Source organism: Hylaeus volcanicus, chromosome 4 (assembly GCF_026283585.1).
Source record: "Hylaeus volcanicus isolate JK05 chromosome 4, UHH_iyHylVolc1.0_haploid, whole genome shotgun sequence".
NCBI lineage: Eukaryota > Metazoa > Arthropoda > Insecta > Hymenoptera > Colletidae > Hylaeus > Hylaeus volcanicus.
In genome coordinates this window covers 4,169,793-4,183,067 of record NC_071979.1, presented here as the reverse complement: position 1 = coordinate 4,183,067, position 13,275 = coordinate 4,169,793, and the positions used below count along the sequence as shown (strand labels likewise).

General features: G+C 43.1%; 1 protein-coding gene across 1 annotated transcript in view; it reads left to right on the top strand.

The window, feature by feature from the left end:
* Nucleotides 1–12,313: 12,313 nt before the first annotated feature.
* The window catches only part of LOC128875043 (mucin-2-like), a 21,329-nt gene continuing 20,367 nt past the window's right edge, over nucleotides 12,314–13,275 (top strand). Inside the window, exon 1 of the mRNA XM_054120352.1 lies at nucleotides 12,314–12,448. The gene's annotated coding sequence lies outside the window, so the exon portion shown is untranslated. The remainder of the gene's footprint in view (nucleotides 12,449–13,275) is intronic.

Below are 13,275 nucleotides of genomic sequence, written 5' to 3'. Positions count from 1 at the left end.
CTGTTAAGATAACCTCATTTAACGCTAAAACTGATTGAAACGAATCCCCCGGTGTTAACCGGGGGTGTTATCGTATCGAAACTTTCAATAATTGCCTAATTAGTCGTTTCCCTAATGGGAATCCCCCCACCGAACGATCGTTCCTCGAGTTCTCCCTCGGAATATATAGACGTCGTCCTGGCGAACATCCTCGAGGAAGCTAATGGTCTATACCGTGTCGCCTCGTTGACGAATGGTTTCTTGCGAGCAAGCTGGAGGACGCGTGCTCGTCAAAGAGGGGTACAAAAGAGGAGAGAGAGAGTAAGCTAGAAGGCCGAAAGGAGAGATCGAGTCAGGAACAGGGAACGGCCGGATGACCTTCGTTACCTTCGGTCCGAGCGGGAGGCAGGGAACCAAAGGTAAAAAAAGGCGAGGAGGGTACAGAGGATGCCTACCTTCGACAACCTACATTAGGTACGGGAGACCGTGGAGTCAGCCTGCGGCCGCAGGCCACGGAAACTCGACCGCTGATTGGCTACAACCTCCCCCAGGGAAGTGCGTCGCGAGCGTCGGAAGTGAAGAGGGGTGAACATGCCTAGAGCGAGCCCCTCGCACACGATGCGAAATGTTCGCTCCTCGACCGGATCAGGTTCCGAGTCGTCACCGCGCTCGCAACGTTATCCTGCCGCATCGTGTGCAACTGGCTCCCTTGGTAACCACTTCCCTTTACCTTCGTATCTGTCCCTTCGACGATCGCCTCGTCTCGCTCGCGCCCCAGAACCCGACAGATTTCGCTCTCCCTCTTTTCTACTCGCGCCCTGTTGCCCCGCTCGGTACGCGCTAATGCCGCCACCCCTTCGATCCCTCCACAACCTCCCGTCCCATCGCGGCCTGCCCTTGTAGCCCTCCATCCTACCGAGCTATCCTTTCACTGGCTTCTGTATACGCCACGCGGGCACGTAACGTGCTCATGACGGGGTCGGGGACTGGGAAAAGAGAGAAACGTACGTTAGAAGGGGATGATAGATAAGGCGAACAAAAAAAAAAGGGATGAAGAGCAACGGCGACGCGCGTATCGGGATGAATGAGGCCGGGACAAGGATGGACGCGTTGGACAGAGGGGTGAACGAGGAGACAGAAAAAGGGAGGGGGGTGTTGGCAGAAAAACGAGAGAGAAAAACAGCGTCGAGTTCGGAAAAGAGAGAAGTAGACACGCGTGTGTGTCTATACGTACGCACACGCAGAGCTGGCGCAAGTGCATGTCGCGTCATCGACTACGAGGGATACGCACGCACACACTCGCGTGCACCCTCCTGCTGTCGAATGTAGTAGAGAATGAATAATGTACCCACGTACAGCCGATGTCAGGAGGGGCTCCAGGGAATGCAAGCATCGGCCCGTCCCCTCCGTAGGGTTTGTAGGCCGTTTATCGAAACGGCGCGGCCGTCTGCGACAGGATTGCACGTAGGCGATCGTAGGATGCCGCCGATGACGATCCGACCGCGATGACGATCTCGCGTTAATATTCAAGCCGATGAATGAATGAATGAATGCCGTATCGATGAAACGGCTCGGCCTTTAACGATGCAATCGTCTTCGCGGTATCTATAAATAATCGCGCACCCGTGGAAGCAATACCGATCCCCATTAGCGACGGAAAGAAAATCGTGGCAGACTTTAATTCGCCCGAAGGATCCTTCCGCGGAACGTTTTACGAGGCACGATTTTGACGACTGGTTTTTCGATCGAGCAGCGGGAGCGAGGAGACGATCGGCCTCACGCGGCTCCGCCGAAACACGTGGAAGGTTTCCCAAATGCGTGTATCGACCGATAACACGGCGCAGACTCGGCGGAGATCACCTCCGCGCGAATACACCAACACATGCGCATCCTCGGAGCGTTAGCTCCGATCGGGGGCCGCCCACGTATCACCTACAGTCTCTATACACGAAGAAGGGAACGATTCGCGGAACGGTGGACAAAGAACCAGCCGAGAGGAAGCGGAGAAAGGACCAAGGGAAAAGATAGCCGAGGTGCACATCTAGCGGCGTCTCATTCGCTCGTGAATTGGAGCCGCGTTCCACAGCCGAACGACCGACCATCCGTCCGAGCCCTCTTGGTGGGGATAGCCCTCCAAGGGATCCTTTCCAGAGAAAGCCTCGGGAGGAAGCCCGCGGTCGCTGTTCCCGAACGATGCGTACGACAGGGGGGAGATCGGCGCTGCTCGCCCGGGGTTGGAGGGGAAAGGAACGCACGCACCATGCGAATATTTTTGTCGGCGTCCTCCGACTGCTCGGGGGGGAGAGGCAGAAGGGGGGAACTGTTCTTAAAGTACACCCAGGGAGTGTCAGGATTGGAAGGTCGATCGCCGTGGTGGGAGTGCGTTGTTTGTTGGCTCATAGCTGACTGGTGTAATTAAAAACGCCCGTAATTAATGCTCCCGGTGTAGGTACCCCGAACGATTCCGACAACCGGCTACCCCACAAATACCGGGGAGAACGGAAATTATCCGGGTGCGCTGGACTCGAGCGTTTCGACCCTCTCATCCCTCGAGTGCAATCTTCGGAATTTTTATTTCCGAACACCCTGCGCCACGAAAATGGAAGTTATCTTTCGTGAACGATGGAAATTTCTATATGTTTGGTTACGAGAAAGTGGTCGACCGAAAGATAATTTACGAATGTCCATGGAAAATACAGTGGAACCCCGTAAAATACCACCTACGCGAAATCGAAACGTTCGTTCGGCGAGGAGTTATGTATTTTTAAGGAGGATACGATACGAATTCGTATATTTTTGTATCAGCGTTCCGAAGTGGATACTAATCAGCTAAACTGGCACGATTTGTGTAGTTGATTGCTCCACTGGACAGATAGATATTACAAATGTAGCATAGACATCGAGGAACACGTCAAAATGGATTACTCGTAAAGTAGTTTTCGTTATTATTTCTTAACAACGTAATATTGTACATTCAGTTTGTTATCTGTTATCTTTATTGTAACACTTTACCGAGCGGTAGCGTTTGGACATACATGTACTTGAATTTAATAATATTGTTTATTTTCATAACATTAGTATTATACAAAGTTTATTTTATCCGTTAGAATCGTTTTATAAATTATATTTATATATAATATTTCATAATTCACATAATGATGAGAGCATACAATGGGATCGTACTGTCAGTAATAAATAAGAAAGTATTGCTTGATACGTCACCTAGATCGAGGAACACATCAAAATGGATTACTCGTAAAGTAGTTTTCGTTGTTATTTCTTAACAACGTAATATTGTACATTCAGTTTGTTATCTGTTATCTTTATTTTAACACTTTACCGACCGGTAGCGTTTGGACATACATGTACTTGAATTTAATAATATTGTTTATTTTTATAACATTAGTATTATACAAAGTTTATTTTATCCGTTAGAATCGTTTTATAAATTATATTTATATATAATATTTCATAATTCACATAATGATGAGAGCATACAATGGGATCGTACTGCCAGTAATAAGAAGAAAGTATTGCTTGCCATGGAAAAGAGGCGATTAATAATAGGCTACCGGTTGGTAAAGTGTTAAGCTCTATTTTGCAATTTTTTTCGGTAATATACTTATGCAGTATTATACTGAGTGGCGATATGCAATATTTTGTTGTATCATGATAAATTATGCTATTAATCCATGTATTATCCTCTATGATGCTGGAATGTTATGTATATTGTAGTTTTAAGCTGTATTTTGCAACTTTTTTCGGTAATATACTGTAATTTGCAATATTATACCGTGTAGCGATATGTAATATTTCGTTGTATCTCGATCCATTATTCTATTATTCGATGTATTATGCTCTATGATGCTTGAATGTTACTGTTGAACATACTCTATATTTTGCAGTACTAGACTTACGATATGTAGTATTTCGTTGTATCATGATACATTATGCCATTATTATTCCATGTATTATAATCTATAGTGCTTGAGTATTATGTATATTGTAGTTTTAATACGAATTGTCAAGACATTTACACCGCTGATCGAAGAGGTATAGGCTTCGTATGGTACAGTCTATGAGAACTTCAAAAGCGTTTAAATAACACAGAAATGGATCCTTTACGTCCAGCTTCGTTAAATCGAGAATTTACCGTACAAGTAAATGACGTATAACAAATACCAGCCTAGTTATGTACCTACGAAAACACGGTACCAAGAAAGAGGTTATTGTTCAGTGGCACGCTCGTTTGTCCCGGAAAACCTATAATTTTTGTATTCAAACTTAGGAAAAAGACTTACTGTACGAATATACGACTGATATCAAATCCAGTCCATTTTTATTATAATAAATTTCTGTACAATCAAAAACTCTACTTCGGAAAGAAACATCCACGAACATGTACGTATGTAATATTATTTCATTAATATATACTATTTGTATACTATTATACATGTACCCGATGTACTATTATTTCAATAAATAATTAGCTGTATTCGAATGTAAGAAAAATTGAAATTGTACGTTCAAAGAAATCACTTTTAAATTACATATGTCGCCCTAGAGGCGCCATTCGAGTGCAAGGGGTTAATCTGGGCTAACACCAACTCGTGCACACCGTTGGTACGTTAAGATCCTTATTTTCTCGAAATCATTATTGCAAGTAACGGGAACCGCGGTTGACGGGCACCGATATGAATGCGCTGCAATTAAAAAGCCTATCACGAATAGATTTCTGATAGGTAGACTGTTGATATCTACTGCATTTCGCGTACTACCTATACATCGGAAACATTGATCAACACCTTTTTGTCATAGAGATCTCTGCCGTTTTTCGGATACTCCCTTTCCGGGATTCGAATTGACTACGCGGCAAATTCAATAACACTGATGCAGCATTCGGGTGGATTTTTCATCCGTGGATAAAATCTCGTCAGTAATCGCGGTGTGCATGGACGTAAACGCGTTATTCTCCACGACAGAGATTAATTATCCGTATTGTCGCTACGCGTTCGATTCGCAACAAAAATACTTGTATCGTTCAAACGCTTCGCATTTGCATTCGTTCCCCGCAATTAATCGACTCTGGGTTTCGTAGCATCGTGAACCGTGATCGTCGACGGTCGCCCTTCGACGAGGCAGGACCGCCATTTTGGTCCTCACCGATGCATTCCCCTAAATTCCAGAAACTTGCTTCGTGCATCGCGTTCCGGTGAACTCTGGCTCGCGTTCTTTACGATGAACTGCATCGTAGGCGGACGTATTCGACAGTCGTGCGATATCGTTCACGCGTCTGCAACGGCATCGGTTGATACCTGTTTCCGAGGACAGGAAATCAAACCGTATCCGAGAGTGTCGCGGACATTGCACTCGTAGGATCGTGCTCTTTTTAAACGTCGTTTCACGCCTGACCAACGCCAATTGCGCCAGTTTTCTAATAATAGCCTCGAGGATCGTCAAGACTACGTGTCCCCGGTGAGACGAAAGCGTCAGTGGATTGAAAGATTATTCGACAGCGCAAGCGCGCCGTACGCGCAAATAGCGAACGGGTGCACGTTGCGGAGATCTGTACGCTGTACTTGCACACGAAGACTCGCGTACGGATACTCGGATACGGGAATGATAACGCAATCCGTCTACCGCCACGGTTACACGCCCCTGTAATCATTTATATGTTCTTTAACACCTTATCTACCGGGCTATTTAGAAGCAGACTTTAATTCCAAAAAGAATTTTCTACAGTATCATATGCCAATCTAGGCCGACAATAATTTCTCCATACTGTTACTAGGTTGTCCGAAAAGTTTCTTTCGTTTTATTAATAATTAATTCATACACAATATTTTGTGTTTTATGTTACATTACAAAATTGTGTACAATTCATTTCGCTCCGTTACTGTTACAGCATCAATGTCTAAGAAATTAGATTGTCTATTTATAGAAACACTGCCACGGAAAATAATTGAATGCAACTCACGAAAGAAACTTTTGGGACAACCTAATACTAGGTACATTGAAAGCCAAGTCTGTTTCCAAACATTGTAAGGAGATTTGTAAGGAGTACGTTGTAAGGAGACACCATCAACACAGTAAATAAATTCGAATAGCTAAATACTGCAATTGAAAAGCCTAAAAATAGGCTCCCGGTGAATAAAGTGTTAACTGCGCGTCGTGTTCGACGAATTGTGTAGTTTATCGAGGAAAAAGCGACTCGAAAGAAAGTAGTCGCAAGCCGTTATTCGAACAAGCAAGGTACTATTCTAGAATTCTACCGAGCATCCATTGTTTGATCTCTTTGAACGAGAAATCGTGTATTATCCCTGTGTAAATTATATTTTACACCTCTCTGTTGATAACTTGTACATTTCCGCGTTGCACTCTTCCGATACAAAGCAATACGAGCGATCGCTTCGATTGGTGAACCGAGTGGAAAGCTTCGAGATAAAAGCGCACGGAAAAAGCCGAATGAAAGGAACTTCTGTGTTCTAGACAAGCGTTTTAACAACGCTTGCACACGATGCCAGAATGTCTGATTAACCGTTACGTAATGCCGTGACATTCTAGATTAGATAGACAGGTTGACGTATCTGACCTGTTTTTCGGCAGGAATCAAAATGGCGGCTAAGGCAGAGGAAGCCTCGTCGCGTTGGGTCAAAGGTCCGCGTTACCGTCAGGAACAGAACAATAGGTGCATGCTAACAATGTCCGGTATCCTGTGTACCTGGCGGACAAACTGTTTTTACGTGTTAAAAGTAAAACTCGCAGAGACTTGTAAGTATTGGGTTGTCCGGAAAGTCCGTGCCGATGTTTGATAGGTGGTACAGGTCTGAATATATCGAAGTGGTTGAAAGCAGATAACATGCATACATCCCTTAAAAGGTGGAAAGGTTGTGGATAGGAACAAAATGGCACCTATGTAATTCAATAAATATATATTAAAATTCAAACGTGTTTTTGAATGTTTCTTAGAAATTCGCACGAACTTTCTCGACAACCTAATACAATCTGATCGTAAACGTGGATATTAGCTTGTAGATTATTACATTCGGAGTCGTAAACTGATTCATATTTCACGCAGTGATAGGCAAAACCCTAGGCTTCGAATAATTCTGAAGTTTGCCGATGTGTTTGTCTCGTTTCCTCTTTAGAACATTTTCCAAAGAAGGAAACGAGAGAAACACATCGGCAAACTTCAGATTTAGTCGAAGTCTAGGGTTTTGCCCATCACTGTATTTCAGGTAACCTTTAACACGTTGAACGCCACGTCACACATATATGGGTGACAGAGCTTTTCACTGAGGAACTTCAACAATTAATTTCAAGGACTGAGTGTTAATGAAAACGAATCTATTAGGTTGTCCCAAAAGTTTCTTTCGCTTTATTAATAAGTAATACATGCACAATAGTTTATGTTTTATGTTAAATTACTGAATTGTGCACGATTCATTTTGCTCCATTACTGTTACAACATGAATATCTATGAAATTAGATCGTCTATTTATAGAAACACGACCACATCAAATAATTGAGCGCAACTCGCGAGAAAAACTTTCGGGACAACCTAATAGATAGAATTCGTAAATTTGTACAGGGATATAAAAATTGGTAATACGACAAATGATAGATTCTGTAATTCCCAATAGTCTCGAGACAAAATTTTAGTCTCGTACACATTTCCATGTGAATCAGTGTGGTAATGAACGTGTTAAACTTGTTCTTTTTTCGATTCATCGTCTTCGCCGCGGACCTATCCATGGCTCGATGCGGGTCTACGACGCCCCTAATAACCTCGTTCGAATAATAACCTCACTCTTTTTGGAAATATCGAATGACTCGCGCGGTCATTCGATGACTAACGCTAGGCGGAAGCTCCGATGTTTGTACTAATTGGCACTCCAGGGGAACCGGGCTCCTGCGATACAAGGGCAGGTATTTAGGGTGGTTGAAAAATTTCGGTACGATCGCCACGCCCATTAAATGCGCGTTCACTGGACTGTAACTCGGGGTGGTGAACATGTCGGGTACTAATCTCTTATGTAGGTATGTGGCAGTAATCTATACACCATCAGGTTGAGACTTAGGGTATCGGTATTCTTTAGATACCATAGACGTATTGCAATCAGTTTTAGGACTCGATAGGTTGGTACTTCTAAAACTTCGTTACTTCTTGTAACGTATCAAAACGAGTAAGTGTATCTGTTTAAACTAGAATTGTAAATAGGCCGCGAATGTTGCAGAAAAAAAAATTGAAACTCAAGATGCAAGTACGTTTTATCTTCGAAATTGTGTAACGTCTATATTATTGCTGATATTTTATATAATATCGCATTTGCGCACGTTCTCTCAGATTTCCTCATGTTTCCATTTCCCATAAATGCATAAACATCCGTAGTCTATAAACGATTGATCATAGAGGCACAGTATAAATTTCTACGTATTATAGTTGACAAATTTCTAATTAGGAATTCGGAGTGTTGAAAGCGAGAGAATTTTTATTATCGGGAAATTGTGGAATAATGTTTAAAGGTATGTGGCAGTAATCTATACGCCCGAAATCTTGTTCGGCTAGTGGGGAAAATCGTCGAGTCGCTGAGATTTTCATTTTCAAACTCAGGGTAATTGATACGGAAAGTAACATCTAGTTTTTTCTACAGTTTTCATACTTTTCCAACGGTAGGATTCGTCTGCTCCAAAATTTGTTGTGGGGCATGCGATACTGTAACACGGAAAAAATCGTATGAAAGTAATTATGTCGTGTGTTAATCGCTGCATTTTTAAAAATGTCAGTTTGTTCTTTTAGTATCAATAGAAAACAAATGTTACAGTAATTAATTTGTAGAAATAAATAGAATTACATATAGGTTGTAGTCAATTCATTAGAGTAAATGCTACAAATAAAGGTTCATGAATGCTACACTCAAAAGTTATAATCAAAATACGAAATAGAATTGTTCAAGTCTGTTATTGATAATACCGGTTGATATTTTGAAGAGTATATTAGGTGATGTTACATTGATCGTTTCCAATGATCTCAAGAAAAATATAGTTTGCGTCGTATGTCAATACATATCGATGGAATTTATACCTGTTTTGATAATATTAAAACTAAATCTGGCCCTAGCTACGATAATGTTCATTCAAAATTTGTTAAAACTGGGAAATTTATCATGTCTCGTATTACTTATTCTTCATATATCGCTTTATACGAGTATTTTTACTCCAAAATGGAGAATGTGCTATGTTACTCCACAGGTTACTTCAGATTACCTAAAGATCAATCATCTATTTATAGATAATAGATCTGTCTGTATACAAAGTACCGTATTTTTACGGATTATAAGACGCACTTTTTTCTTCGAAAAATTGTCTTCAAAATGCATCTTATACTCGAAATTAATATAAAAATGTGTTTGATTTACAATTCCCGCCAGTCTTAAAAATCGCCATATAGAGGCAATCTAATAATAAAAATGTCATTTTTTTTTTTAATTGCTTAAAAATTAAGGTATGTCTTATAATCCGTAAAATACGGTATAGAATAACGTTTGTAGGTGATGTAATTACTATTGATTATTAAATACTGGAGCTACGATTGGAATAACTTACAATTATTGCTCATTTCTTGTATTTATTCATTTAACGTTTCCATTCGCCATACCAAACTGAAATATAATGAACTTGCAAAGAACGAGGTTCAGCGAATTGAACTGTTTTACAGCCTTCCCTATTTACAACCTTATGGCTTTGTCAACCATTCTAGAGTGTTTTATTATACAAACCACCCAGTCTTGGAATACCTGCAAGTTTCCACAGAAAGTTTCCTGGTGGTCTAGTTTTATTGTCGGCAGAATGCAGGTAGTGATGTTGAATAATTTGTACTCCTGCAAGGATTATACCTCAGATCCGTACTTTCCTATTTACATATCAGTAATAATTTTTGATACTTCTAAACTTCCTAATTATTTATGACTCTCTACCACCCATACTTTGCGTTTTTCGTTTAGCTTTGTAGCACTCCTGTAATCGTTCCTTAATGTTTTTAAGGGATGTTACAGCAAAGCACACGAAAAGTGATTATCTATGTATAAATTTCGCGATAAAACGTTTCCTATTAATAACGACAATAATAACAAATTAAATACACGTATTAACCTGTTCATTAAAAGTACGTTTCCATATTAAAATTCCAACCTGTCCAATCGAATTCACTCTTTCCATTCAATTATAAATTTCAACGAAAGCAGTAAATAAATTTTGAAAGATTTGTGCTTAATATTGAACGATTGAAGCATCCCGTGTGAGATCCCTTGTTATTTCCTTCATATTTCAGACTTTTGTTATAAAATGTTAATGAACCGTTTACGGACCTTCGTCCACGAAACAATTTTCCTCATTTCTGCTTATAAAACAGGTTGACTCGATTTGCCGGATAACCTGGGGGCACCCTGTACGTAGATAAAAAGTATAGGGTTGTTCGTCGATGCATTCTGAACGCGACGAAGAAAGCCGTATGTAAGCGTTTACGATTCGACATAAACTTGTAAACCTATTCACCAAGAACTCATAAACGGAAAGCAGTGTTTGCTGGGATCGCGCAGCATCTCAACCGTACACATGGCGAGTACATTAAAGGGTCAGCAGAAAATTCAATAAAAAGTGGTCGCAACAGGCTAACGAGACCTCTGTCGCGCCGCAACGCTTGGCCCTTCATTTTCCTTTCGTTTGTTTTCCCATTAGCGGCGTGGCTAAGGAACCCGCTGGAAGGGAAGGTTCCCCGGTCGACTATAAAACACTCTCCACCGAATCGAAAACTGACGTCCTGCAATAAAATTCAATACAGGATCCAAACAGACAAGAAGGCTGGTAATGCATTTAAAAAACAAACCTCTACTTATACCAAGCCGTGCAGCACGCGAAATTACCATTCCGTAATAAAAGTCCGACGGTTTCCCCATAATCTAGCTGGTTTTATCCGCCGGTTGGACGTCCATTCGTACGTCCTGCAGCGGCAGGAGGACACCAACCGGCACAGGTTTTCCAAACGTAAACGGGTTTGTCGCGCGTTTTATTCGTGCACACGCGGAAATCCATCTGACCGCGTCTCAGAGCGCCGATTTCCGTTTTCAATCTCGCTATATAATTCGAGGTTCCGTGCGAGGAGAAACCGATCGGAGAAAAATATCGAACCGAAGGCGAAGGAGGCGAAGGATCGACCAGTTAGGGGGATTCGTTTCTGCGTCCGCGGAGACGAAAAGAGAGTCGGAGATGTACGGAAAGAGAGAGCGGCGGAACGATAAGAGGAGAGTGGGGTAGGTAACGAGAAGGGTTAGGTATCGGAGCATGGAATAGGGGGGAGCTCCTAACCCGGCCGGTAACGCCGGCGTTCGTCGTTTGGGGCGAAGGGGAAGAGCAGTCGGGTTCGTTGGTGAGCTCACGCTGGTGTATTTGCTATGTAGTGTCGGTACGTACCATTCGCGGTGGAGGGAGGAGGGTTATCCAGAAGCTAGGTTAGAGGAGTGGAGAGAAAAACGACTCGGCACAGGCAAGCAAGCAACGCAGGCAAGTCGAGCGAGCCAGGTTGACAGGCTAGGCAGGCTAGGTAGGCGAACAGCCGGGCGCAGATACGAGCCTCGAAGGGGCAGGAGAGAGTATTACGGGCAAGGGAGAGAGAGAGAGAGGGAGGGGGAGAGAGAGACGGAGAGCGAGAGCGATCGAAAAGGGGAAAAGAGAGGAGCGAAACGAAACGGCAGGCGTAGCGAGGAGCGCGTAGAGCCTGGAGGACAGGAGAGAAAGAGACGATGGAGGGGGTGAACGTGGAGCGCAAAAGGGGCGCGCGGTAAAGGGACGTAGGGACGGGTGAAGGGTGGGGCGGGAGGGGAAAGGGCATATCCCACTCGGGGTTTCGGTTTAGTTTGGCGTGAGTCGCCGTTCTGGCCGGTGTTGTTGTCCGTGAATCGTTCGACGTACGATGTCGTTCATTTCCGCGGCATAGTTCCAGAAAACGCCGCGCCGTGTTCCGTGGCGCCTACGTACGGTTCGTCGTATCGCACTCTTCCTCGTCGTGTCGGGTTCGTTTCTCTGTGTTTTCATTTTTTATTTTCCCATCGCGAATCCCGTGCGGCCAGGCCCTGGCGTTCTTCCGGAGTCTGGCGAAAAGGTGAAAGTAAATCCCGCGTCGGTGGAGCCCCGTGCCCGAATGCCACGGAAACCGCTCGCGCCTCGCGAAATCGGCTGCACATCCAACACGCGACGTGGTAGTTGTTGCCTAGACACCCCGCACCTCGCGTTCACAACAGGGAACACGGAGCACCGAGTTTACGGTGCACGAACGCTCGCGATAGCTCGCGTCTCCTTCGCGGTATCGCTGGAGGACGAACGACACGGCATCTCTCAGTGCGCTTACGGGGACCAGCATGCTCCGCTACCATAGAGGATAGCGTTTGCCACTACGATCATCGCATGCTCGCACGTAAGTACACGCACGCACACCGCACCACCGCCCGATATAGCGCCTTTCGAGCGTGTACGCTTGTCTGCACATAGGCCTAACTCGCCGGTTGAATGCCGAGAAACGACAGAGAGAGAGATGGAGAGGGCGGTTTCCTCCATCTTTTTCCCCTCTCCTCTTTCTATCCTCTCGCGCGATCACCGTCTTTTTCTAACCTGTGCGCGACTCGCTCTCGCACGCGCGCTCGTATTATACAGGGTCGTCCAAAAGAAACCAACCGATCGCTCGTGATTCTTGAGCGAACGGAACGAATAGTCGAACACAGTTTTAGCGCGAACCAACGTTGTTTCGGTAATTGATTTCAATGACGGAAGTTCGGTCAAGGAGTTTTGGCGAGTCTCGGCTCGTGTATCTCGGTATCGTGCTCATGCTTGAAGAAAGTTATGGTAGGATACTGCTGTTCGAAACTATTAGGTTCTCCCGAAAGTTTCTTTCGCGAGTTTCACTCAATTATTTTATATGGTCGTGTTTATGTATACTGTATATGTATACTATGTATAGTATGTACAGTATATATATATATATATAGTATATGTATATTATGTACAGTGTATATATAGTATATGCATAGTATGTATAGTATATATATAGTATATGTATATTATGTATAGTATATATATATATAGTATATGTGTAGTATATGTGTAGTATGTATATAGTATATGTATATTATATATAGTATATGTATATTATGTACAGTATATGTATATTATGTATAGTATATGTATATTATGTATAGTATATATATATAGTATATGTATATTATGTATAGCATATATATAGTATAT